Below are 26,085 nucleotides of genomic sequence, written 5' to 3'. Positions count from 1 at the left end.
AGACCAGGTCGAAGAGAAAAAGGGGAATAATATTTCACATGGATAGTGATCATGCCGTGATTAGGCCTCTGTCAAGCGAGGACACAAATGCTTTGATGTCTGATGTCTCTCGTCATTATGACTGATCAATGACGGCAGATCTCTGTGAATATACATGAATGTCAGTGGAGCTAATTACTGTCCCGGCAGTTACATTGATGGATTGACTGTAGCCTCTACAAATATTGATTCAACTATAGATTTCCATCATATTTGTGGCTTTAGAAATAAATATCGTTTTGACCTAGCATACTAGCTTGATCTTCGTCTGTTCCTCAAACCTCTTTGCTCTCTGTTGACATAACAGGTTGTGTCCGTTTGTTAATCTGCTTTTAATATATATATATATATATATTTTTTTTTTTACATTTTAGTCATTTAGCAGACGCTCTTATCAAGAGCAACAACCACATATCACGGTCATAGTAAGGAAAACATTTTAATCCTCAACAGGAGCAAAGTTAGAGCTAGTCAGAAAAGACAAATCCGAGTGTTAGTTCACGTAAGACAAGTGTGTTGTGGCATTAATGAAGATGCTCTTTGAAGACGTACAGTGAGGGAAAAAAGTATTTGATCCCCTGCTGATTTTGTACGTTTGCCCACTGACAAAGAAATGATCAGTCTATAATTGTAATGGTAGGTTTATTTGAACAGTGAGAGACAGAATAACAACAAATAAATCCAGAAAAACGCATGTCAAAAATGTTATAAAATGATTTGCATTTTAATGAGGGAAATAAGTATTTGACCCCTCTGCAAAACATGACTTAGTACTTGGTGGCAAAACCCTTGTTGGCAATCACAGAGGTCAGACGTTTCTTGTAGTTGGCCACCAGGTTTGCACACATCTCAGGAGGGATTTTGTCCCACTCCTCTTTGCAGATCTTCTCCAAGTCATTAAGGTTTCGAGGCTGACGTTTGGCAACTCGAACCTTCAGCTCCCTCCACAGATTTTCTATGGGATTAAGGTCTGGAGACTGGCTAGGCCACTCCAGGACCTTAATGTGCTTCTTCTTGAGCCACTCCTTTGTTGCCTTGGCCGTGTGTTTTGGGTCATTGTCATGCTGGAATACCCATCCACGACCCATTTTCAATGCCCTGGCTGAGGGAAGGAGGTTCTCACCCAAGATTTGACAGCACATGGCCCTGTCCATCAACCCTTTTGATGCGGTGAAGATGTCCTGTCCCCTTAGCAGAAAACCCCCCCCCCCCCAAAGCATAATGTTTCCACCTCCATGTTTGACGGTGGGGATGGTGTTCTAGGGGTCATAGGCAGCATTCCTCTTCCTCCAAACACGGCGAGTTCAGTTGATGCCAAAGAGCTCCATTTTGGTCTCATCTGACCACAACCCTTTCACCCAGTTGTCCTCTGAATCATTCAGATGTTCATTGGCAAACTTCAGACGGGCATGTATATGTGCTTTCTTGTGCAGGGGGACCTTGCGGGCACTGCAGGATTTCAGTACTTCACGGCGTAGTGTGTTACCAATTGTTTTCTTGGTGACTATGGTCCCAGCTGCCTTGAGATCATTGACAAGATCCTCCCGTGTAGTTCTGGGCTGAATCCTCACCGTTCTCATGATCATTGCAACTCCACGAGGTGAGATCTTGCATGGAGCCCCAGGCCGAGGGAGATTGACAGTTCTTTTGTGTTTCTTCCATTTGCGAATAATCACACCAACTGTTGTCACCTTCTCACCAAGCTGCTTGGCAATGGCCTTGTAGCCCATTCCAGCCTTGTGTAGGTCTACAATCTTGTCCCTGACATCCTTGGAGAGCTCTTTGGTCTTAGCCATGGTGGAGAGTTTGGAATCTGATTTATTGATTGCTTCTGTGGACAGGTGTCTTTTATACAGGTAACAAACTGAGATTAGGAGCACTCCCTTTAAGAGTCTCAGTAATCTCAGCTCGTTACCTGTATAAAAGACACCTGGGAGCCAGAAATCTTTCTGATTGAGAGGGGGTCAAATACTTATTTCCCTCATTAAAATGCTAATCAATTTATAACATTTTTGACATGCATTTTTCTGGATTTGTTTGTTGTTATTCTGTCTCTCACTGTTCAAATAAACCTACTATTAATATTATAGACTGATCATTTCTTTGTCAGTGGACAAACGTACAAAATCAGCAGGGGATCAAATACTTTTTTCCCTCACTGTAGGTTTTAAGATGTTTCCGGAAGATGGGCAGTGACTCTGCTGCCCTAACGCTGTCGGGGGGAGCTCCTTCCACCATTTGGGTGCCAGGACAGAGTAGAGATTTGACCGGCTGAGCGGGAGGAAGGGACAAGAGACGAAGGTTGACTGAAGGTAGGGAGGGGCAGTTCCCCTTGCTGCTCCGTAGGCAAGCCTCAGAGTCTTGACCACTGTAATACCATTATATGACTCATCAAACAAAAGGTTCAATCATCGAAGTCTTTGCCCATTGAACTGATCCTTTCTTTCCCAATTAATTTACAAGGCTGTCTGCCTACATCTATCTTATATCTTCCCAATCCCATGGTCCTTATCTAATGTATCATTGGAAGGTCCAACCTTGTTGCATTGTACTGTTCAGCTGTTGCCAGTTTATGGTCTACAGTGGATGAGAGGGTTAGATGAAACTTCCGAGGTACGTAACACAAATGCACTCTCTTTAAAGACAAAGAGTGTCAAAAGCAAAACTCAATGAACTGAACATTAATTCAGAGTTAATTCTGGGGGGGGGGGGGGGGGGGTCTAAATTTCATATCAAAAGCAACATTGAAGGGAATTTCATGTAGTTGATAGCTTATTAAACATAGTCACATGCAACTGAGTGTATAAAACATTAGGAACACCTGCTCTTTCCATGACACAGACTGACCAGGTGAATTCAGGTGAAGGCTATGATACCTTTTTGATGTACCTTGTTAAATCCACTTCAATGAGAATAGCTGAGTAGGAGGAGACAGGTTAAATACGTTTTTTTTTTAAATCTTGAGACAATTGAGACATGGATTGTGTATGTGTGCGATTCAGAGGGTGAATGGGTTAAACAAAATATTTAAGTGCCATTGAACAGGGTATCGTAGTAGGTGCCAGGCACACGGGGTTTGAGTGTGTCAATAACTGCAACGCAGTTGGGCTTTTCACACTCAACAGTTTCCCGTGTGTATCTAGAATGGTCCACCACCCAAAGGACATCCAGCCAGCTTGACACAACTGTGGGAAGCATTGGAGTCAACATGGGCCAGCCTGTGGAACACTTTCGACACCTTGTAGAGTCCATGCCCCAACAAATTGAGGCTGTTCTGACGGCAAAATAGGGTGACACTCAATTTCAATGTGTTCCTAATGTTTTGTACACTCAGTGTATACGGTACAAAACTTTGAAACTGATCTTAAAAAGAAAAGGTTGAGTACTTTGGATTAAGTTGTCTATCACGTCATACAAGTGTTTTTTTTTTTCACGGGTAGAAACTAAAAGCAAACTTCATCCCTGTATGTGGAGGTAAACTGTGCTAGAGTACTTCTGCTATGTTCCTGAAGTCTCAATGTCCTCCTCAATGTTGTCTGGTCACTTAATGCACGCAATGTACTGTACATGCTGCATTTCCATTACAATAAATGCAGACCAAGTTCACTTCATCTCCTATTATAGTCAGGTTTCTGGTTCAATTGCCAGAACCTTATCCAGCATGAACCTTCATGACACTTCCATATGTCATGTCACCATCTGTCAGTCATGACCAGGGATGAAGTGGAAGGTTATCTTGAAAACACAGAACTAAAATCTTGCGTAATTGCATCAGATGCTCAATTAAGTTCCTGGGGCAGATATGTTAGAAAATAAACTAGAATGAGGAGCGGAGGCAGGGAGGTAGCTCCACCCCTCTCTTTCAAGTTATGGGCAGGTTCATGGGACAAACGTCCCCACCCCTTCCCAAATTCGAAAGATGGGAACATCTGTGAAATAGCAATTTGTCCATATGATCACTGATCAAAAATCTTCGCCCTACAATAAAGTTCCTTGTTAGTTGTTACGCAGAACCAGGCAGATTAATGTAGCTTTTCCAGCGATGATCCAGACTCTCATACAGAAACAATATATCCTTGGGAATCGATGTCTTCTTCCCCAGCATGACTGTTCAAGGGAAATGGAGGGGTAAACATATTGTCGGGCCAATGTCCCAATTATCTCTCATTCTTCTCAGTGTGCACTTGTTTACTTTCCTTCACTGATTTGAAAGGCTATGACAAGAAATATGTTGGAAACTCCCTCTAGCGCATGCCTCCACCAATCCAATGCTTTTAGATTTGTTAAAAGTAGTGATCTAGAGTACACTTCAGGAGAAAGCAGACTGCACTGAACTGATTACAGCAGTGATGTCAGCATGTACAATGCAATGCTTACTGATGTGTGGGTCACTCAGAGTTTGAGAACTGTACTGCTATGCCTTGGTCAGTATTTAGGGCTGGGATGTTTAATGGTGTTATGGGCAACAGCAAAGGTTTTGTTATAAAAACAAATGTCATCAAAGTAATGGAAATATGTATTTTTTTCACCCAACTTTTAACCTAAAGAATTGAATTCAGGTTAGATGACATCTCATGCAAATGTAAATCAAAATTAAACGTTGAACTAACATCTGTGCCCAGTGGGAAGCCACTTCTCGTCTCCCAACATTTTTACTCCATCTGCTTGAATTCAGTAAAGACATCTTCACATTATTTTCCTTGTTGGCAAAAATGTTGCCATTTTTCAGTATTTTGACTTCAATGTTCTTTGCAAGGACATTACATTACATTTAAGTCATTTGGCAGACGCTCTTATCCAGAGCGACTTACAAAATGGTGCATTCACCTTATGATATCCAGTGGAACAACCACTTTACAATAGTGCATCTAAATCTTTTAAGGGGGGGGGTTAGAAGGATTACTTTATCCTATCCTAGGTATTCCTTAAAGAGGTGAGGTTTCAGGTGTCTCCGGAAGGTGGTTATTGACTCCGCTGTCCTGGCGTCGTGAGGGAGCTTGTTCCACCATTGGGGTGCCAGAGCAGCGAACAGTTTTGACTGGGCTGAGCGGGAACTGTGCTTCCTCAGAGGTAGGGGGGCCAGCAGGCCAGTGGTGGATGAACGCAGTGCCCTTGTTTGGGTGTAGGGCCTGATCAGAGCCTGAAGGTATGGAGGTGCCGTTCCCTTCACAGCTCCGTAGGCAATCACCATGGTCTTGTAGCGGATGCGAGCTTCAACTGGAAGCCAGTGGAGAGAGCGGAGGAGCGGGGTGACGTAAGAGAACTTGGGAAGGTTGAACACCAGACGGGCTGCGGCGTTCTGGATGAGTTGTAGGGGTTTAATGGCACAGGCAGGGAGCCCAGCCAACAGCGAGTTGCAGTAATCCAGACGAGAGATGACAAGTGCATGGATTAGGACCTGCGCCGCTTCCTGTGTGAGGCAGGGTCGTACTCTGCGAATGTTGTAGAGCATGAACCTACAGGATCGGGTCACCGCCTTGATGTTAGTGGAGAACGACAGGGTGTTGTCCAGGATCACGCCAAGGTTCTTAGCACTCTGGGAGGAGGACACAAGGGAGTTGTCAACCGTGATGGCGAGATCATGGAACGGGCAGTCCTTCCCCGGGAGGAAGAGCAGCTCCGTCTTGCCGAGGTTCAGCTTGAGCTGGTGATCCGTCATCCACACTGATATGTCTGACAGACATGCAGAGATGCGATTCGCCGCCTGGTTATCAGAAGGGGGAAAGGAGAAGATTAATTGTGTGTCGTCTGCATAGCAATGATAGGAGAGACCATGTGAGGATATGACAGAGCCAAGTGACTTGGTGTATAGCGAGAATAGGAGAGGGCCTAGAACAGAGCCCTGGGGGACACCAGTGGTGAGAGCGCATGGTGCGGAGACAGATTCTCGCCACGCCATCTGGTAGGAGCGACCTGTCAGGTAGGACGCAATCCAAGCGTGGGCCGCGCCGGAGATGCCCAACTCGGAGAGGGTGGAGAGGAGGATCTGATGGTTCACAGTATCAATGGCAGCAGATAGGTCTAGAAGGATGAGAGCAGAGGAGAGAGAGTTAGCTTTAGCAGTGCGGAGAGCCTCCGTGACACAGAGAAGAGCAGTCTCAGTTGAATGCCCAGTCTTGAAACCTGACTGATTAGGATCAAGAAGGTCATTCTGAGAGAGATAGCAGGAGAGCTGGCCAAGGACGGCACGTTCAAGAGTTTTGGAGAGAAAAGAAAGAAGGGATACTGGTCTGTAGTTGTTGACATCGGAGGGATCGAGTGTAGGTTTTTTCAGAAGGGGTGCAACTCTCGCTCTCTTGAAGACGGAAGGAACGTAGCCAGCGGTCAAGGATGAGTTGATGAGCGAGGTGAGGAAGGGGAGAAGGTCTCCGGAAATGGTCTGGAGAAGAGAGGAGGGGATAGGGTCAAGTGGGCAGGTTGTTGGGCGGCCGGCCGTCATAAGACGCGAGATTTCATCTGGAGAGAGAGGGGAGAAAGAGGTCAAAGCACAGGGTAGGGCAGTGTGAGCAGGACCAGCGGTGTCGTTTGACTTAGCAAACGAGGATTGGATATCGTCAACCTTCTTTTCAAAATGGTTGACGAAGTCATCCGCAGAGAGGGAGGAGGGGGGGAGGGGGAGGAGGATTCAGGAGGGAGGAGAAGGTAGCAAAGAGCTTCCTAGGGTTAGAGGCAGATGCTTGGAATTTAGAGTGGTAGAAAGTGGCTTTAGCAGCTGAGACAGAAGAGGAGAATGTAGAGAGGAGTGAGTGAAAGGATGCCAGGTCCGCAGGGAGGCGAGTTTTCCTCCATTTCCGCTCGGCTGCCCGGAGCCTTGTTCTGTGAGCTCGTAGTGAGTCGTCGAGCCACGGAGCAGGAGGGGAGGACCGAGCCGGCCTGGAGGATAGGGGACAGAGAAAATCAAAGGATGCAGAAAGGGAGGAGAGGAGGGTTGAGGAGGCAGAATCAGGAGATAGGTTAGAGAAGGTTTGAGCAGAGGGAAGAGATGATAGGATGGAAGAGGAGAGAGTAGCGGGAGAGAGAGAGCGAAGGTTGGGACGGCGCAATACCATCCGAGTAGGGGCAGAGTGAGAAGTGTTGGATGAGAGCAAGAGGGAAAAGGATACAAGGTAGTGGTCGGAGATTTGGAGGGGAGTTGCAATGAGATTAGTGGAAGAACAGCATCTAGTAAAGATGAGGTCAAGCGTATTGCCTGCCTTGTGAGTAGGGAGGGAAGGTGAGAGGGTGAGGTCAAAAGAGGAGAGGAGTGGAAAGAAGGAGGCAGAGAGGAATGAGTCAAAGGTAGACGTGGGGAGGTTAAAGTCACCCAGAACTGTGAGAGGTGAGCCATCCTCAGGAAAGGAACTTATCAAGGCGTCAAGCTCATTGATGAACTCTCCAAGGGAACCTGGAGGGCGATAAATGATAAGGATGTTAAGCTTGAAAGGGCTGGTAACTGTGACAGCATGGAATTCAAATGAGGAGATAGACAGATGGGTCAGGGGAGAAAGAGAGAATGTCCACTTGGGAGAGATGAGGATTCCAGTGCCACCACCCCGCTGGCTCGATGCTCTAGGGGTATGCGAGAACACGTGGGCAGACGAAGAGAGAGCAGTAGGAGTAGCAGTGTTATCTGTGGTAATCCATGTTTCCGTCAGCGCCAGGAAGTCTAGGGACTGGAGGGTAGCATAGGCTGAGATGAACTCAGCCTTGTTGGCTGCAGACCGGCAGTTCCAGAGGCTGCCGGAGACCTGGAACTCCACGTGGGTCGTGCGCGCTGGGACCACCAGGTTAGAGTGGCAGCGGCCACGCGGTGTGAAGCGTTTGTATGGCCTGTGCAGAGAGGAGAGAACAGGGATAGACAGACAAGCTACAGAAGTGTTGTTTCTTGTATTATTGTCTCCTGTGTCTTTAGAGAACTGTTTCACTTTGATATCCTTTTTCTTCTGTCCTGATTTTCTCTTTCTTTTCTTCTGTTAACTAGATATTCTTTGTTGTTCTTCGTTAGCTAGCTAGCTTCTTCCAAAAGAGTCCCTAGCAACTGGTAAACAATTCAGCTTGCTAAGATAACTACAATTTTATGAAAAATAGTTATCTTCTTTGTTTGTTGCTTGTTTTTTCTCCTATTCAGTCTTGCAGTTTTCTTTTGCTTTTTTCCGATGTACTTCACTCTAAAAACCATGTAAATTTCAATATTTGTAGGAGCTCATTTTTCAGCTGCTGCTGCTCAAATAATAATGTAAATAATGTAATGTAAATGTAAATAAATAATAATGTAAATGTAATGTAATGCAAGGACATTCCGAGATAGTCACTTTTAGTTTTATGTGTTGCTATATGAATTACTTAGAAGTGTGAACTTAGAGACTATGTCCACAAATTATTTAGAAATGTAAAAAATGATAACTACTACTCTGAGGTAAAGGAGTTGGGAAAGGTAAACAGTGAGAGATTCAACTGTATCTAATTGATGTAGTTGTAGGCTATTAACTGTCCAGTGAGGATCAGTTATCTTAATTTCTACCTCAAACATATTATTCCACGTCATTTCACATATCAGATATAAAAAACACAATACTATGTCCTATCATTTTTTATGGTTTTGTCTGTTTCACTTTTGAAAGGGTCAGTAAGTTTGCTTTTAGCTGCATTTTCCATTATGTATCATAAACCACACAATACAGTTTAACACAGTAGTGCCAACAATCTGTCAGTTCTTAGCAAGCTGTTCGTGCCAAAGATCAAACGATAGCAAGCCTTCTGTTTTTACTGTACTGCAAAGAAGATCAATGAATCTAATAAGACAACCTTTAAGGTGATAGTTCAGGAGATGAAAAGGAAATTGTGAGTGTTGCATGGGAGCGCCGCAGAGTTGTGTAACAAAAAACCGTTCTTTACTAATCTCATGATGAATCAGATTATATGCACTTGATTTCTGCTCCCAGTAATTATATTGAAGTTACAACTTTCCACTGAAATTGACAGGATATTTACATACATGTTGTATAGGTCTGTGGGGGATTATTAGTAGTACAATTTTTCACAAGTGTATAGGAGATTAAGCATTATATGTGAAGAAAGGAAAACAAATACATACTGTGTTTTGCTCCACCTCCTCTTACAATCTATATTATGCATCTATAAACTAACCTGAACCTTAATCTAAGAGTATATTCAACCAGCATACCACAAGTTTAAGGTTAGGAATAGGAGTCAACATTTATTAAGGTTAGGGTTAAGGTTAGATTTAGAAATAAGGGTTAGGTGAAGGTTAAAGTTAGGTATAGTTTCAGTGAGTTTAAGGTTGTGGTTAGGGTCAGGGAAAGGCATAACAGTTAACATTTGGTTAGTGTACTGCCATCCTCCCCATTCATTTTATGTCAGTCAAATATCCACTGCCTAATATACAGTATATATACATATACATATACATATACATACATACATACATACATACATACATACATACATACATACATACATACATACATACATACATACATACATACATACATACATACATACATACATACATACATACATACATACATACATACATACATACATACATACATACATACATACATACACCACCATTCAAAAGTTTGGGGTTATTTAGAAATGTCCTTGTTGTTGAAAGAAAAGCTTCTTTTTTTCTCATTGAAATAACATCAAATTGATCAATGTAGACATTGTTAATGTTGTAAATGACTATTGTACCTGGAAACGGCAGATTTTTAATGGAATATCTACATAGGCGTACAGAGGCCCATTATCAGCAACCATCACTCCTGTGTTCCAATGGCACGTTGTGTTAGCTAATCCAAGTTTGTAATTTTAAAAGACTAATTGATCATTAGAAAGCTTTTCTGCAATTATGTTAGCACAGCTGAAAACTGTCGTTCTGATTAAAGAAGCTATAAAACTGGCCTTCTTTAGACTAATTGAGTATCTGGACCATCAACATTTGTTTGGTTCGATTACAGGCTCAAAATGTCCAGAAACAAAGACCTTTCTTCAGAAACTCGTCAGTCTATTCCCGTTCTGAGAAATGAAGGCTATTCCATGCGAGAAATTGCCAAGAAACTGAAGATCTCGTACAACGCTGTGTACTACTCCCTTCACAGAACAGCGCAAACTGTCTCTAACCAGAAAAGAAAGAGGAGTGGGAGGCCCAGGTGCACAACTGAGCAAGAGGACAAGTACATTAGTGTCTAGTTTGAGAAACAGACACCTCACAAGTCCTCAACTGGCAGCTTCATTAAATAGTACACGCAAAACAACAGCCTCAACATCAAAAGTGAAGAGGCGACTCCGGAATGTTGGCCTTCTAGGCAGAGATGCAAAGAAAAAGCCATATCTCAGACTGGCCAATAAAAAGAAATGATTAAGATGGGCAAAAGAACACAGACACTGGACAGAGGAACTCTGCCTTGAAAGCCAGCATCCCGGAGTCGCTTCTTCACTGTTGACGTTGAGACTGGTGTTTTCTTCAAAGTAGCCACCATTTGCCTTGATGACAGCTTTGCACAATCTTGGCATTCTCTGAAACAGCTTCACTTGGAATGCTTTTCCAACAGTCTTGAAGGAGTTCCCACGTATACTTAACACTTGTTGGCTGCTTTTCCTTCACTCTGAGGTCCAACTTATCCCAAACCATCTCAATTGGGTTAAGGTCAGATAGCCCTTACACAGCCTGGAGCATCAACAGATGTGTTGGGTCATTGTCCTGTTGAAAACAAATGATAGTCCCACTAAACGCAAACCAGACGGGATGGCATATCACTGCAGAATGCTGTGGTGGCCATGCTGGTTAACTGTGCCTTGAATTCTAAATAAATCACAGACAGTGTCACCAGCAAAGCACCACCACACCATCACACCTCCTCCTACATGCTTCACGGTGGGAACCACACATGTGGAGATCATCCGTTCACCTACTCTGCATCTCACAAAGACACGGCGGTTGGAACCAAAAATCTCACATTTGGACTCATCAGACCAAATGACAGATTTCCACTGGTCTAATGTCCATTGCTCGTGTTTCCTGGCCCAAGCAAGTCTCTTCTTGTTATTGGTGTCCTTTAGTAGTGGTTTGTTTGCAGCAATTCAACCATGAAGGACTGATTCACGTGGTCTCCTCTAAACAGTTGATGTTAATGTGTCTGTTACTTGAACTCTGTGAAGCATTTATTTGGGCTGCAATCTGACGTGCAGTTAACTCTAATGAACTTATCCTCTGCAGCAGAGGTAACTCTGTGTCTTCCTTTCCTGTGGCTGTCCTCATGAGAGCCAGTTTAATCATAGCACTTGATTGTTCTTGCAACTGCACTTGAAGAAAATATCAAAGTTGTTGAAATTTTACGGATTGACTGACCTTCTTGTCTTGGACTGTCATTTCTCTTTGCTTATTTGAGCTGTTCTTATCATAATATAGATTTGGTATTTTACCAAATTGGGCTATCTTCTATATACCACCCCAACCAATTGGCTCAAACGCATTAATACGGAAAGATATTTCACAAATTAACTTTTAACAAAGCACATCTGTTAATTGAAATGCATTCCAGGTGACTACCTCATGTAGCTGGTTTAGAGAATGCCAAGAGTGTGCAAAGCTGTCATTGAGGCAAAGGGTGGCTACTTTGAAGAAATTCAAATATAAAATTAAAAAACATTGTTTTACAATTTTTTGGTTACTACATGATTCCGTTTGTGTTATTTTATAGTTTTGATGTCTTCACTATTATTCTACAATGTAGAAAATAGTCAAAATAAAGAAAAACCCTTGAATGAGTAGGTGTGTCCAAACTTTTGATTTGTTACAGCATACAGTGCCTTCGGAAAGTATTCAGACCCCTTCACTTTCTCCACATTTTGTTACATTACAGCCTTATTCTAAATTGGATTAGATAACTAACAATCCTCAGCACTCTACACACAATACCCCATAACGACAAAGCGAAAACAGGTTTTTCGACATCTTTGCAAATGAATAAAAATTAAAAACAGAAGTATTCAGACCCTTTGCTATGAGACTCGAAACTGAGCTTAGGTGCATCCTGTATAAATGGGTCTTCCTTGAGATGTTTCTGCAACTTGATTAGAGTCCACCTGTGGTAAATTCAATTGACTTGATATGGAAAGGCACACGCCTGTCTATATAAGGTCCCACAGTTGACAGTGCTTGTGAAAACAAAAACCAAGCCATGCAGACAAAGGAATTGTCCGTAGAGCTCCGAGACAGGATTGTGTCAAGCCACAGATCTGGGGAACGGTAAAAAAAACATTTCTGCAAGAACACTGTGGTGTTGTTGCAGAACTGCAGCACTCCACCAATCAGGTCTTTATGGTAGAGTGGCCAGACGGAAGCCAATCCTCAGTAAAAAGCACATGACAGCCCACTAGGAATTTGCCAAAAGGCACTTTAAGACTCTCAGATCATGACAAACAAGATTCTCTGGTCTGATGAAACCAAGATTCAACTCTGTGGCCTGAATGCCAAGCATCACGTCTGGAGGAAACTTGGCACCATCCCTACGGTGAAGTGGCTTCGGGACCACCTCTGGCCTGCTCGCCTCCCTACCTCTGAGAACACATTCTCAGCCATCAATTTCCCCCAATGTGGAACAAGCTCCCTCACGACGCAGAATCAATCACACCTTCGAAGAAACCCCACCTCTTCAAGGAATACCTGTTATGGTAATCCTTCTACCCCCAAAATTTAATGCACTATTTAAAGGTTGTTCCACTGATATTATTAACATTGAAGTCGCTCTGGATAAGAGCGTCTGCTATGACTTTTTAATGTCCTTGAGTGGCCCAGCCAGAGCCCGGACTTGAACCCAATCAAACATCTCTGGAGAGATCCGGAAATAGCTGTGTAGCAACGCTCCCCATCCAACCTGACAGAGCTTGAGAGGATCTGCAGAGAAGAAACGGAGAAACTCCCTAAATGCAGGTGTGCCAAGCTTGTAGCATCATACCCAAGAAGACTCAGTGCTGTAATCTCTGCCAAAGGTGCTTCAACAAAGTACTGAGTAAAGGGTCTGAATACTTATGTAAATTTAATATTTCCGTTTTTTAAATTTTATTACATTTGCAAAAATGTTTGCTTTGTCATTATGGGGTATTGTGTGTAGATTGAAGAGTGGAAAAAAAACAATTTAATCAATTTTAGAATAAGGCTGTAACATAACAAAATGTGGAAAAGTCAAGGGGTCTGAATACTTTCCGAAGTCACCATGTCTTTTCATTTTTACATTTAAATTTTATTTTAGAGGAGAAAATCAAATGGAAAATTACAAAAATGGGAGCTTACATCAACAAACTTGGAGGCACTTCTTGAGTCATGTTTTCTGCTGAGTCAACTAAGCCTATAATAGTCCGACAAATCAGCACTTTGTCTTTTGTCGTGCGGGATTGCACAGTAGACCATTAACCTGTTGCACTGAATCCATTGGTTATTTGGTCAGCGATTTTGTGTCCAACACAAGAGTATCCAAACCCCCCATGGAGACATTATTGGCACATTTTTCACTGTAACCTCTAATGGTTCGGATGCTGAACACTTTTCTAACGTTGTCAAGTAATTAGCCATTTCCCTTCCTTTAACCTTTACATTTGCTATGACTCTTAAAGCTAGAATCTTTAATTGAAGCAATAACAAAGCGGTCACCCTGCCTGCGTTTTGGTAAAAAGCTGAGGGATGGGCCTGGAGAAATGTTATATTTAAAAAATATATGTCTATTAGCAGACACTCTTATCCAGAGCAACTTACAGTAGAGAACACACATATTTTCATACAGCTCCCCTGTGGGACTCAAACCCACAACCTTGGCATTGCAAGCACTGGGCTCTACCAACTGAGCCACACAGGACCTTGTCATCATACTCAAATACATAGACATACCTATGGATAAAAGGACTGAGCATCCATAATATCAAAATTATAGTTTTAACCATGTTTTAAGGCTATACAGTATTCATTTACATTTACTTTGTTTACCAACATTGGAGTCTAAAAAAGCTTACATTTTGAGTTATGATGGGGTTTGACAGTTGAAGTCAGCTCATGAGGCATTTCTAAGTTATATTCTTCAAGAATGAATGGTTATATATCATTAATTTAGTCCAAGAACAGATGTAGAAACGAAGGATTCCAGCTTTAAGTGTCAAAAGCCAATGTAGAATTAGAGCTCATTTAATATTATTCTGAGAGGTAATCGTTATTTATGTCATCAGTTTAGTCTTGTACTTATATTAAAATGCAGTATCATCAAGGCAGGCTTTGTCTGTCGAGGTCAGTGAAGGGTTACCAGGACAACTGGTGCCTCTGTATTGGACAATACAATTCCTCAATTATTCATGTGGTTACAAAAACAGCAGGGTTTTAATTTGACTAATAACACTCCCACCCTTTGCCTCCCTATGACTAATTTGGTGAAGGGTGCAGTGGAACATTCAAAATATACCCTTTATTCCCCTTGAGTGTGTGTACACCCACAATGTCTGCCTGGTTGTGTGAGAATTAAACTGAGAAAGGCCATCTGGTGTAGGCATTGTAGTGAAGACTAAACGAATAACATGAGTACCTCTCAGAACAATACCAAGAGAGCACTAATTGTACATAAGACATTGTGAGTTGGTAACATACAGTGCATACACTTTTCTTCCATACCACCATTTGTTCAGAGGCAGACATGCACAAAACATAGGGAGGGTATAAGTGAGATATCCTGCTTATGATTTGGTATTTCGCTTGATGACTGTCTCACTGTAGGATCTTATTTTGAGCCAGTTTGCTACAGCAGGAAAATAATTCTACAACAACAGGAAATGTGAATTATTATGTGGATCATAATTACTGGACATTTTTGTATTGGCTGATACATTGTTTTCGTGAGGGAAAATCAAGTCTGAAACTTCAAAGTGGAAATTACAAAGTTCAGAAGCCTTTTTAAACCTCCAATACACCACAAGTTTAAAATGTCCTGCATTGCAGGAAAGTTCTCCTGCAACATGGTGATCAAATTAAGATTTGTAAAATAGAAGCAGGAGACTCACTAATTGCAAATCTGAAAACCCAATATGCTTTTGGGTGATTGGGGAACATGCACAGCATTATGGTACATATGTAGTACACATTTAGTCATAACCACTAACCATGCTGTATTCCTGGAGTATACTTATGTCATAAATGCACACCTTCCATTATGATATGAAGACATTACAGTGAACATACCTTTTCTTTCTAAATTGTTCAGCTCTTGACATTTAAACTTTTTCTCTCTTTGTCTGTCTCAAATATGTCACACCAATGCTCAGCAGCGGTCGAGTGGCGTGTGATCCACTTAAGGAAATTCAACATCTGAATGAATTATGAAAAAGGACATGCATTATTATGCCCAGAGAGATCATATCTAGACTAGAACATTCCAATTCTGGTTCAAATACTCCCTGGATAGAGCTCTCTGAAGAACTTTCTCAGAATTGACATAGACTGACCAGGTGAATCCTATGATCCCTTATTGATGTCACATGTTAAATCCACTTCAATCAGCATAGATTTTTTTATTATGGCTTGTTTTTTTTAACTAGGCAAGTCAGTTAAGAACAAATTCTTATTTTCAATGACAGCCTACGAACAGTGGGATAACTGCCTTGTTCAGGGGTAGAACGACAGATTTTTACCTTTTCAGCTCAGGAATTTGATCTTGCAGCCTTAAGGTTACAAGTCCAACACTCTAACCACTAGGCTGCCTGCCACCCCAGGGTACCTGCTGCCCCAGATGAAGGGGAGGAGACAGTTTAAAGAAGGATTTTTAAGCCTTGAGACAATTGAGACATGGATTGTGTATGTGTGCCATTCATAGGGTTAATGGGCAAGAAAAAAGATTTAAGTGCCTTGGAATGAGGTATGGTAGTAGATGCCAGGTGCACCGGTTTGTGTCAAGAATGGCAACACAGTTGGGTTTTTCAAGCTCAACAGTTTCCCGTGTGTATCAAGAATGGTCCACCACCCAAAGGACATCCAGCCAGCTTGACACAACTGTGGGAAGCATTGGAGTCAACATGGGCCAGCATCCTTGTGGAACGCTTTCGACACCTTGTAGAGTCCATGCCCCAACGAATTGAGGCTGTTCTGAGGGCAAAATAAATGCAACTCAATATTAGGAAGGTGATCCTAATGTTTGGTAAACTCAGTGTATTCAGTGTTCCCAGAAACAAAGTTGACGATGTGACAGTTTCTTCCTTCGCAAAAAGGACATAGCAAAGTAAATGTGGTGACATGACAGAGTCATTGTTTGAGACCCTGTGCAACAAGAATGCATTCATAACACAATAAATAGTAAAGTACTTATGTTTAGAATTTTTGTGTAAATACTTAATATATTGAAATTACTAAATTATTACTTAGAAATTAAAAAGTTGGAAAATACAGTTCATGATTATCTAAAACACTTTTGGTAAAACGGTCTGTCTGCACTCTGACAATTGTCTCACTTTTGTGGAAATGACAAAAGCTTCTATGACATGAATTAATAAATCCCAGACTCATGGGAGGAAGGGATTTCAAACACTCTTAAAGTGTGAGAATTATTTAGCACTTCACTTGATAGTTTTAGAGCTCTTCCAGAATGGGAATAAATGTTTTATTTACATGGGAGACCATAATTTATTAAGAGTTAAAAATGTTGAACTATGTCTTTGTGCTACTTCCTACTTCCAAGCTACTTCCGTTTTCTTGAGAAGTATAAGTCTTATTGCTCGTCTTTTAAAACAATTGTAAAAAAAAAATCCATATTAACATTTTTAATTATTAATTTAGCTTTAATTATTAATTTGATCCAACTTCCTCTAATTATAGTTCCACGGCTTCCGCAAACTACTCTTCCAATTGTTGACACTTCTTCTACCTAGGGTGGCTGTGGGAAATGAAAGAAAACATTCAAACAAATGACATCATCAGAAGTCAGTCCAGTGTCTATCCCTGTCGTATTTATGTCTAGAAAGAATTAAGCATTATCACATCACACAGAACATTTTTGTTTTACTGTTGTTTTTTGGGAAGTTTTATTTTCCTTGTCTCCCCTATTTAAAGGCTTACAAAGCACACAAGAGAGTGTAGTCAATACCTACTTCAGGGAGGTGCAAAAATATTGGGAAAGGAGTGACATTGTGTGTTATGAGCGAACAGCACTTCCGGAATTGAAATTGTGGGAAGGGGGTGCACAGATTTGAAGTGACTGCCACTTTTCATGATAGCACATTTTTGAAGGTTGTAGTTAATTGAAAGTGACACTTAGAAGTGGAATGCTTTTAACTCTATGACACTTAAGAATTTGTGCTATTGGTTGAATAAATCACTAGTACTCTGCCTTTGAGACGGTCGAATTCACAAATCCAATTCATGTCAATTTGGTACTTTCGTAAGCTTATTTCCAATATGTAATTCAAGCAAGATAGCCAATTGTAATCAGCTAAACATTTATGTAACTTGTTTTCCACAGTACTGTAGACTATTTACATTTCTTTCTCATCAATCTACCCACAATACCCCATAGTGACAAAGCGAAAAGAGGTTTCTAGATTTTTTTGTGCAAATGTATACATATAAAAAAACTGAAATACCTTATTTACATAAGTATTCAGACCCTTTGCTATGAGTCTTGAAACTGAGCTTTGGTGCATCCTGTTTCAATTGACCATCCTTGAGATGTTTCTATAACTTGATTGGAGTCCACCTGTGGTAAATTCAATTGATTGGACATGATTTGGAAAGGCACACACCTGTCTATATAAGGTCCCACAGTTGACAGTGCATGTCAGAGCAAAAACAAAGCCATGAGGTCGAAGGAATTGTCCGTAGAGCTCCGAGACAGGATTGTGTCAAGGCACAGATCTGGGGAAGGGTACCAAAACATTCCTGCAGCATTGAAGGTCCCCAATAACACAGTGGCCTCCATCATTCTTAAATGGAAGAAGTTTGAAACCAGATGGAAGCCACTCCTCAGTAAAATGCACATGACAGCCCGCATAGAGTTTGCCAAAAGGCACCTAAAGGACTCTCAGACCATGAGAAACAAGATTCTCTGGTCTGATGAAACCAAGATTGAACTCTTTGGCCTGAATGCCAAGCGTCACGTCTGGAGGAAACCTGGCACCATCCCTACAGTGAAGCATGGTGGTGGCAGCATCATGCTGGGGGAATGTTTTTCAGCAGCAGGGACTGGGAGACTAGTCAGGATCAAGGGAAAGATGAATGGAGAAAAGTACAGAGACATCCTTGATGAAAACCTGCTCCAGAGTGTTCAGGACCTCAGACTGGGGCAAAGGTTCACCTTCCAACAGGACAACAACCCTAAACACACCGTTAAGACAATGCAGGAGTGGCTTCAGGACAAGTCTCTGAATGTCCTTGAGTGGCCCAGTCAGAGCCCGGACTTGAACCCGATCGAACATCTCTGGAGAAACCTGAAAATAGCTGTGCAATTACGCTCCCAATACAACCTGACAGAGCATGAGAGGATATGCAGAGAAGAATGGGAGAAACTCCCCAAATACAAGTGTGCCAAGCTTGTAGCAACATACCCAAGAAGACTTTGGCTATAATCGCTTCCAAAGGTGCTTCAACAAAGTACTGAGTAAAGGGTCTGAATACTTATTTAAATGTTATATTTCAGTTTTTTATTTGTAATAAATTTGCCAACATTTCTAAAAACCTGTATTTGCTTTGTCATTATGGGGTATTATGTGTAGATTGATGAGGGTAAAATACGATTTAATCAATTTTAGAATAAGGCTGTAACGTAACAAAATGTGGAAAAAGTCAAGGGGCCTGAATACTTTCCGAATGCAGTGTATTAGAAGTCAGGCCTTGTTTTAGCTTTGTTAACAATTAACTGTCAGCAGTTTAGTTTTTAGATTTAGAACTGGTCTAAATTTAGAACTGGGCTAAAGATAGACCATCTGCCTTATGGCCAGTCCATTTCTAACCATCAGACATAAATACAAAATGGTGGGGCTCAGTTCTATTACAAAAGAATATTTTTTCACCGAGTTAGTTAACTTTATGTCCCTATCATGAAATGCCAACGTCGCTTAACAGAAGACACACCAACCTGACAAGCAGGCAAATCAAATAAACACCCACTCCTCCATCGGCCTACCTCACTGAAGTGGACACAAGCTGCTAAAGAGGCAATAACAAGATGACGGACGGAAACCTGCCACCTTCAAAACCCAACACAACACACCTCACACAAGTCAGCCACTTCAGCAGACACACCTAGGTGATACCGTGCGAGCAGACTAGCCGAGACTAGCGATGTGTAAATAAACATTTCCATACTCAGCATTGGGTGTATAACACGGTGTCAGGGAACCACAATGAATGTGGCGGGGAGAGGGGAGCAATCAGCAAGCTTTCCCTCAGCGAGATGGAGGGCTCTGCCACACACAAACAACTAATCAGGCCGGGACAGTGATTGATAGGTCATCCCGCTTTGAAATCAATCACCCAGCCCAAGTGGCTGTCGACCATCGGCCAAGAGGATGGCTAAAGTGCTTAGGCAAATCATTAAGGCAAATATATCATTAATTGCGCATAATGTTGGGGATTGGAAAATGTAAATCTCTGTCCCCATATATAGCCCATCTCAACTCAATTAGTCAATAAGGTCCGGTGGTGTTGCTCTAAAGTGATCGGTGCCGCCATCTTTTATCACAACCCACTGGACGCAGACGTCACTTCAACGTCTAATTTTGATTTACATTTGGTTGAGTTGTCAACTAGCATGAATTCAATGTGAAATCTACAAAAAATTACCATGTCATTGGATTTAGGTTAAAAGTTGGGTGAAAAAGACCAAATGCCCTTATGTTGATAACTTTTTGCAAATCCAATCAGTTTTCCACATTGATTCAATATCATCACATAGATTTCTGGGGTTTAAATAACACGTAAACAATGTTGATACAACCAGTTTTCACGCCACATCAGATTCCTTCCTGCAGCCAAAAATGTCAGTGTGGATTAAATCAATGTTCTCCTTTATTAACATAATAATTAAAAAATGGGGCTTTGATTAGAAATGATGGACTGACCCAGGTAGTTTATTACCAGTGAATCCTTACTTGCATTAAAACATGTATATGTTTATCAGCAACTAGCACAGCTTGGATTTCAGATGCTAGGATAACTATTGTATTTTATTATTGCATTACATTTCTAAAGTAATTCCATAGCAGGGGACAACTAGTCTGTTATGATTCACTCCAGGAGTAAGCATGGGATCAGTTTTGTCTTGCTTTCAGACACAACCAAAATCCCAAGTAACAAAATTAGGGCCTGTTCGGTCCCACAGTTGACAGTGCATGTCAGAGCAGAAACTATACCATGAAGTCCAAGGAACTGTCTGTAGATCTCCGATATAGAATTGTGATGAGGCATATGTCTGTGGAAGGGTATAAAACTATTTCTAGACTGTTGAAAGCATCCACAGTGGTCTCCTTCATTGGGAAATGGAAAAAATATGGAAATACCGAAACTCTGCCTGGAGCTGCCTGTCCAACCAAACTGAACAACTGGGCAAAAAAGATATTGGTCAGGGAGGTGACCGAGAACCCAATGACCACTCTGACAGAACTACATAGTTCCTTGGCTGAGATGGGAGAACCTGCCAGAAGGACAACAGTCTCTACAGCACTTCACCAATCTGGGTTTTATGGTGGAGCGGCCAGACTAAAGCCACTTCTGCTAAAAAGGCATATGACCGCATGCCTGGAGTTCGCAAAAAGACACTTGAAAGACTAAGAGCATAAGGCAAGCGATTCTGTGCTCTGATTAGACAAAAATGTAACTTTGACCTGAATGCGAAGTGCTATGTCTGGAGAAAACCAGGCACAGCTTACCCGTCTAACACCATCCCTACCGTGAAGCAAGGTGGTGGCAGCGTCAGGCTATGGGGATGCTTTTCCGCGGCAGGGACTGGGAAACTGGTAAGGATAGAGGGAACAATGAATGGAGCCAAATACAGGCAAATCCTTGATGAGAACATGCTTCAGAGTACAAGCGACCATAGACTGTGGTGAAGATTTACATTTTAACAGGACAATGACCACAAGCATACAGCCAAAGCAATGCTGGAATGGCTTCAGTACAAGAATGTGAAAATCCTCAAGTACCCCAGCCAAAGCCAAGAATTGAATCCCATTGAAAATCTATGGAAAGGCTTGAATATTAGTGTTCACCGCCACTCCCCATCTAACTTAACAGAGGTTGAGAAAATCTGCAAGGAAGAATGTGAGAAAATCCCTAAATCCCGATGTGCAAAGCTGATTATTTATTTATTTATTTATTTTATTTTCACCTTTATTTAACCAGGTAGGCCAGTTGAGAACAAGTTCTCATTTACAACTGTGACCTGGCCAAGATAAAGCAAAGCAGTGCGACACAAACAACACAGAGTTACACATGGAATAAACAAATGTACAGTCAATAAGACAATAGAAAAATCTATATACAGTGTGTGCAAATGTAGTAAGATTAGGGAGGTAATGCAATAAATAGACAATAGTGGCGAAATAATTACAATTTTGCATTAATTACAGACATACCCAAGACGACTCAAAGCTGTAATCGCCACCAAAGGTGCTTCTACAAAGTATTGACTCAGTGGTGTGTATGTAAATGAGATATTTCTGTATTTAATTTTCAACTAATTTGCAAACATTTCTAAAAACATGTTTCACTTTCTTATTATGGGGTATTGTGTTTTTAATCCATTTTGAATTCAGGCTATTACATAGCAAACTTTGGAATAAGTCAAGGGGTATGAATACTTTCTGAAAGCACTGAAGACAAACAAAAAGGGATTGAGTAGAACAGAGGAAAATGATAGGGAGATTACAGCGAGGGAAAGAAAGAGAGCACCGTTTCTGTCTGCTTTCCAATGGGCACACACTGAATGAATCTGCATTGTTTTCACGTCATTTCAATGAAATTACGCTGAACCAACGTAGAATAAACATTTAATTGACGTCTGTGCCCAGTGGGTTCTTTAACACTTAATTAGCAAGGAAAATCTTATGCATCTCAACAGACTTGGTGAGGACACAGTTCGGTATATTTTTAGATCTGTGAAACCACCCGGCACGATGCAAGTGCAGCTTTTGCTACATTACCTCACTCTTCAAAGTATGCTGAAAGAGTATCAACAAGACAAGTAGTCAAAGTGATCTTGCCAGGTTCTTTCCCTTGACTTTTCCCCACGGATGTCTTCAGCTCTCTTCTCACAAGCTCCATTTTATGAGAAAACCGAAGTAGAGAAAATAATACTGAATTTGCTGCCATTATCGAACCCCAGAGTTGACCCTTCATATGCCTTCACAAGCATCCCTGGTTTTAACCTTGTACACCACTTGTACTCTGTACTGAACATATTTCCAACCGTGAGTTGTGTGAGGTAAAAACCTTTCTTCCCGGGGAAGGATGGATATCATGTAACATGGCTTGCATTCATTACCAACACAGGTAAGCTACCCGGGGGTAATCGCCATTGCTTAGGCCTTCCACCCACGTGGACTGTTGCATATACAGTAGCTTCGGAAAGTGTTTAGACCTCTTTACTTTTTCCACATTATGTTACTTTACAGCCTTATTCTTAAAATGGATTAAAAAATAATAATAATCAGCAGCAATCTACACACAATACCCCATAATGACAAAGCAAAAACAGGTTTGTAGAAATGTTAGCAAATTTATAAAAAATAAAAAACTGAAATATCTTATTTACATAAGTATTCAGACCCTTTGCTATGAAACTCCAAATTGAGCCCAGGTGCATCCTGTTTCCATTGAGCATCCTTAAGACGCTTCTACAACTTGTTTGGAGTCCACCTGTGGTAAATTCAATTGACTGGACATGATTTGGAAAGGCACACACCTGCCTAAATAAGGTCCCAAAGTTTATAGTGCATGTCAGAGCAAAAACCAAGCCATGAGGTTCAAGTAATTGTCCGTAAAGCTCATAGACAGGATTATGTTGAGGCACAGATCTGGGGAAGGACACCAAAAAATGTCTGCAGATCACAAAAACCTGCTCCAGAGTATTCAGGACCTCAGACTGGGGCGAAGGTTCACCTTCCAACAGGACAATGACCCTAAGCACACAGTCAAGACAACGCAGGAGTGGCTTCGGGACAAGTCTCTGAATGTCCTTGAGTGGCCCAGTCAGAGCCCGGACTTGAACCCGATTGAACATCTCTGGAGAGACCTGAAAATAGCTGTGCAATGACGCTCCCCATCCAACCTGACAGAGCTTTAGAGGATATGCAGAGAAGAATGGGAGAAACTCCCCAAATACAGGTGTGCCAAGCTTGTAGCACCATACCCAAGAAGACTTGTGGCTATAATCGCTTCCAAATATCTGAATATTTATGTAAATGTTATATTTCAGTTTTTATTTTATAATTTTTTATTTTATAATTTTCAAAAATTTCAAAAATACTGTTTTTGCTTTGTCATTATGGGGTATTGTGTGTCGATTGATAAGGAGAAATTTCAATTTAATCAATGTTAGAATTAGGCTGTAATGTAACAAAATGTGGAAAAAGTCAAGGGGTCTGAATACTTTCCGAATGCACTGTATCATCAATCTACCCACAATACCCCATAGTGACAAAGCGAAAAGAGGTTTCTAGATTTTTTGTGCAAATGTATACATATAAAAAACTGAAATACCTTATTTACATAAGTATTCAGACCCTTTGCTATGAGTCTTGAAACTGAGCTTTGGTGCATCCTGTTTCAATTGACCATCCTTGAGATGTTTCTATAACTTGATTGGAGTCCACCTGTGGTAAATTCAATTGATTGGACATGATTTGGAAAGGCACACACCTGTCTATATAAGGTCCCACAGTTGACAGTGCATGTCAGAGCAAAAACAAAGCCATGAGGTCGAAGGAATTGTCCGTAGAGCTCCGAGACAGGATTGTGTCAAGGCACAGATCTGGGGAAGGGTACCAAAACATTCCTGCAGCTTGAAGGAAGTTTCCAGACGGAAGCCACTCCCAATGCACATGACACCCGCATAGAGTTCCTGGGCAACAGAGGAGACTAGTCAGGATCAAGGGAAAGATGAATGGAGAAAAGTACAGAGACATCCTTGATGAAAACCTGCTCCAGAGTGTTCAGGACCTCAGACTGGGGCAAAGGTTCACCTTCCAACAGGACAACAACCCTAAACACACCGTTAAGACAATGCAGGAGTGGCTTCGGGACAAGTCTCTGAATGTCCTTGAGTGGCCCAGTCAGAGCCCGGACTTGAACCCGATCGAACATCTCTGGAGAAACCTGAAAATAGCTGTGCAATTACGCTCCCAATACAACCTGACAGAGCATGAGAGGATATGCAGAGAAGAATGGGAGAAACTCCCCAAATACAAGTGTGCCAAGCTTGTAGCAACATACCCAAGAAGACTTTGGCTATAATCGCTTCCAAAGGTGCTTCAACAAAGTACTGAGTAAAGGGTCTGAATACTTATTTAAATGTTATATTTCAGTTTTTTATTTGTAATAAATTTGCCAACATTTCTAAAAACCTGTATTTGCTTTGTCATTATGGGGTATTATGTGTAGATTGATGAGGGTAAAATACGATTTAATCAATTTTAGAATAAGGCTGTAACGTAACAAAATGTGGAAAAAGTCAAGGGGCCTGAATACTTTCCGAATGCAGTGTATTAGAAGTCAGGCCTTGTTTTAGCTTTGTTAACAATTAACTGTCAGCAGTTTAGTTTTTAGATTTAGAACTGGTCTAAATTTAGAACTGGGCTAAAGATAGACCATCTGCCTTATGGCCAGTCCATTTCTAACCATCAGACATAAATACAAAATGGTGGGGCTCAGTTCTATTACAAAAGAATATTTTTTCACCGAGTTAGTTAACTTTATGTCCCTATCATGAAATGCCAACGTCGCTTAACAGAAGACACACCAACCTGACAAGCAGGCAAATCAAATAAACACCCACTCCTCCATCGGCCTACCTCACTGAAGTGGACACAAGCTGCTAAAGAGGCAATAACAAGATGACGGACGGAAACCTGCCACCTTCAAAACCCAACACAACACACCTCACACAAGTCAGCCACTTCAGCAGACACACCTAGGTGATACCGTGCGAGCAGACTAGCCGAGACTAGCGATGTGTAAATAAACATTTCCATACTCAGCATTGGGTGTATAACACGGTGTCAGGGAACCACAATGAATGTGGCGGGGAGAGGGGAGCAATCAGCAAGCTTTCCCTCAGCGAGATGGAGGGCTCTGCCACACACAAACAACTAATCAGGCCGGGACAGTGATTGATAGGTCATCCCGCTTTGAAATCAATCACCCAGCCCAAGTGGCTGTCGACCATCGGCCAAGAGGATGGCTAAAGTGCTTAGGCAAATCATTAAGGCAAATATATCATTAATTGCGCATAATGTTGGGGATTGGAAAATGTAAATCTCTGTCCCCATATATAGCCCATCTCAACTCAATTAGTCAATAAGGTCCGGTGGTGTTGCTCTAAAGTGATCGGTGCCGCCATCTTTTATCACAACCCACTGGACGCAGACGTCACTTCAACGTCTAATTTTGATTTACATTTGGTTGAGTTGTCAACTAGCATGAATTCAATGTGAAATCTACAAAAAAATTACCATGTCATTGGATTTAGGTTAAAAGTTGGGTGAAAAAAGACCAAATGCCCTTATGTTGATAACTTTTTGCAAATCCAATCAGTTTTCCACATTGATTCAATATCATCACATAGATTTCTGGGGTTTAAATAACACATAAACAATGTTGATACAACCAGTTTTCACGCCACATCAGATTCCTTCCTGCAGCCAAAAATGTCAGTGTGGATTAAATCAATGTTCTCCTTTATTAACATAATAATTAAAAAATGGGGCTTTGATTAGAAATGATGGACTGACCCAGGTAGTTTATTACCAGTGAATCCTTACTTGCATTAAAACATGTATATGTTTATCAGCAACTAGCACAGCTTG

The sequence above is a fragment of the Salmo salar genome, chromosome ssa18 (genome assembly GCF_905237065.1).
Source record: "Salmo salar chromosome ssa18, Ssal_v3.1, whole genome shotgun sequence".
NCBI classification, from domain to species: Eukaryota; Metazoa; Chordata; class Actinopteri; order Salmoniformes; family Salmonidae; genus Salmo; species Salmo salar.
The sequence above is the reverse complement of the archived record's forward strand: the minus strand, read 5'-3'. Positions refer to the sequence as shown.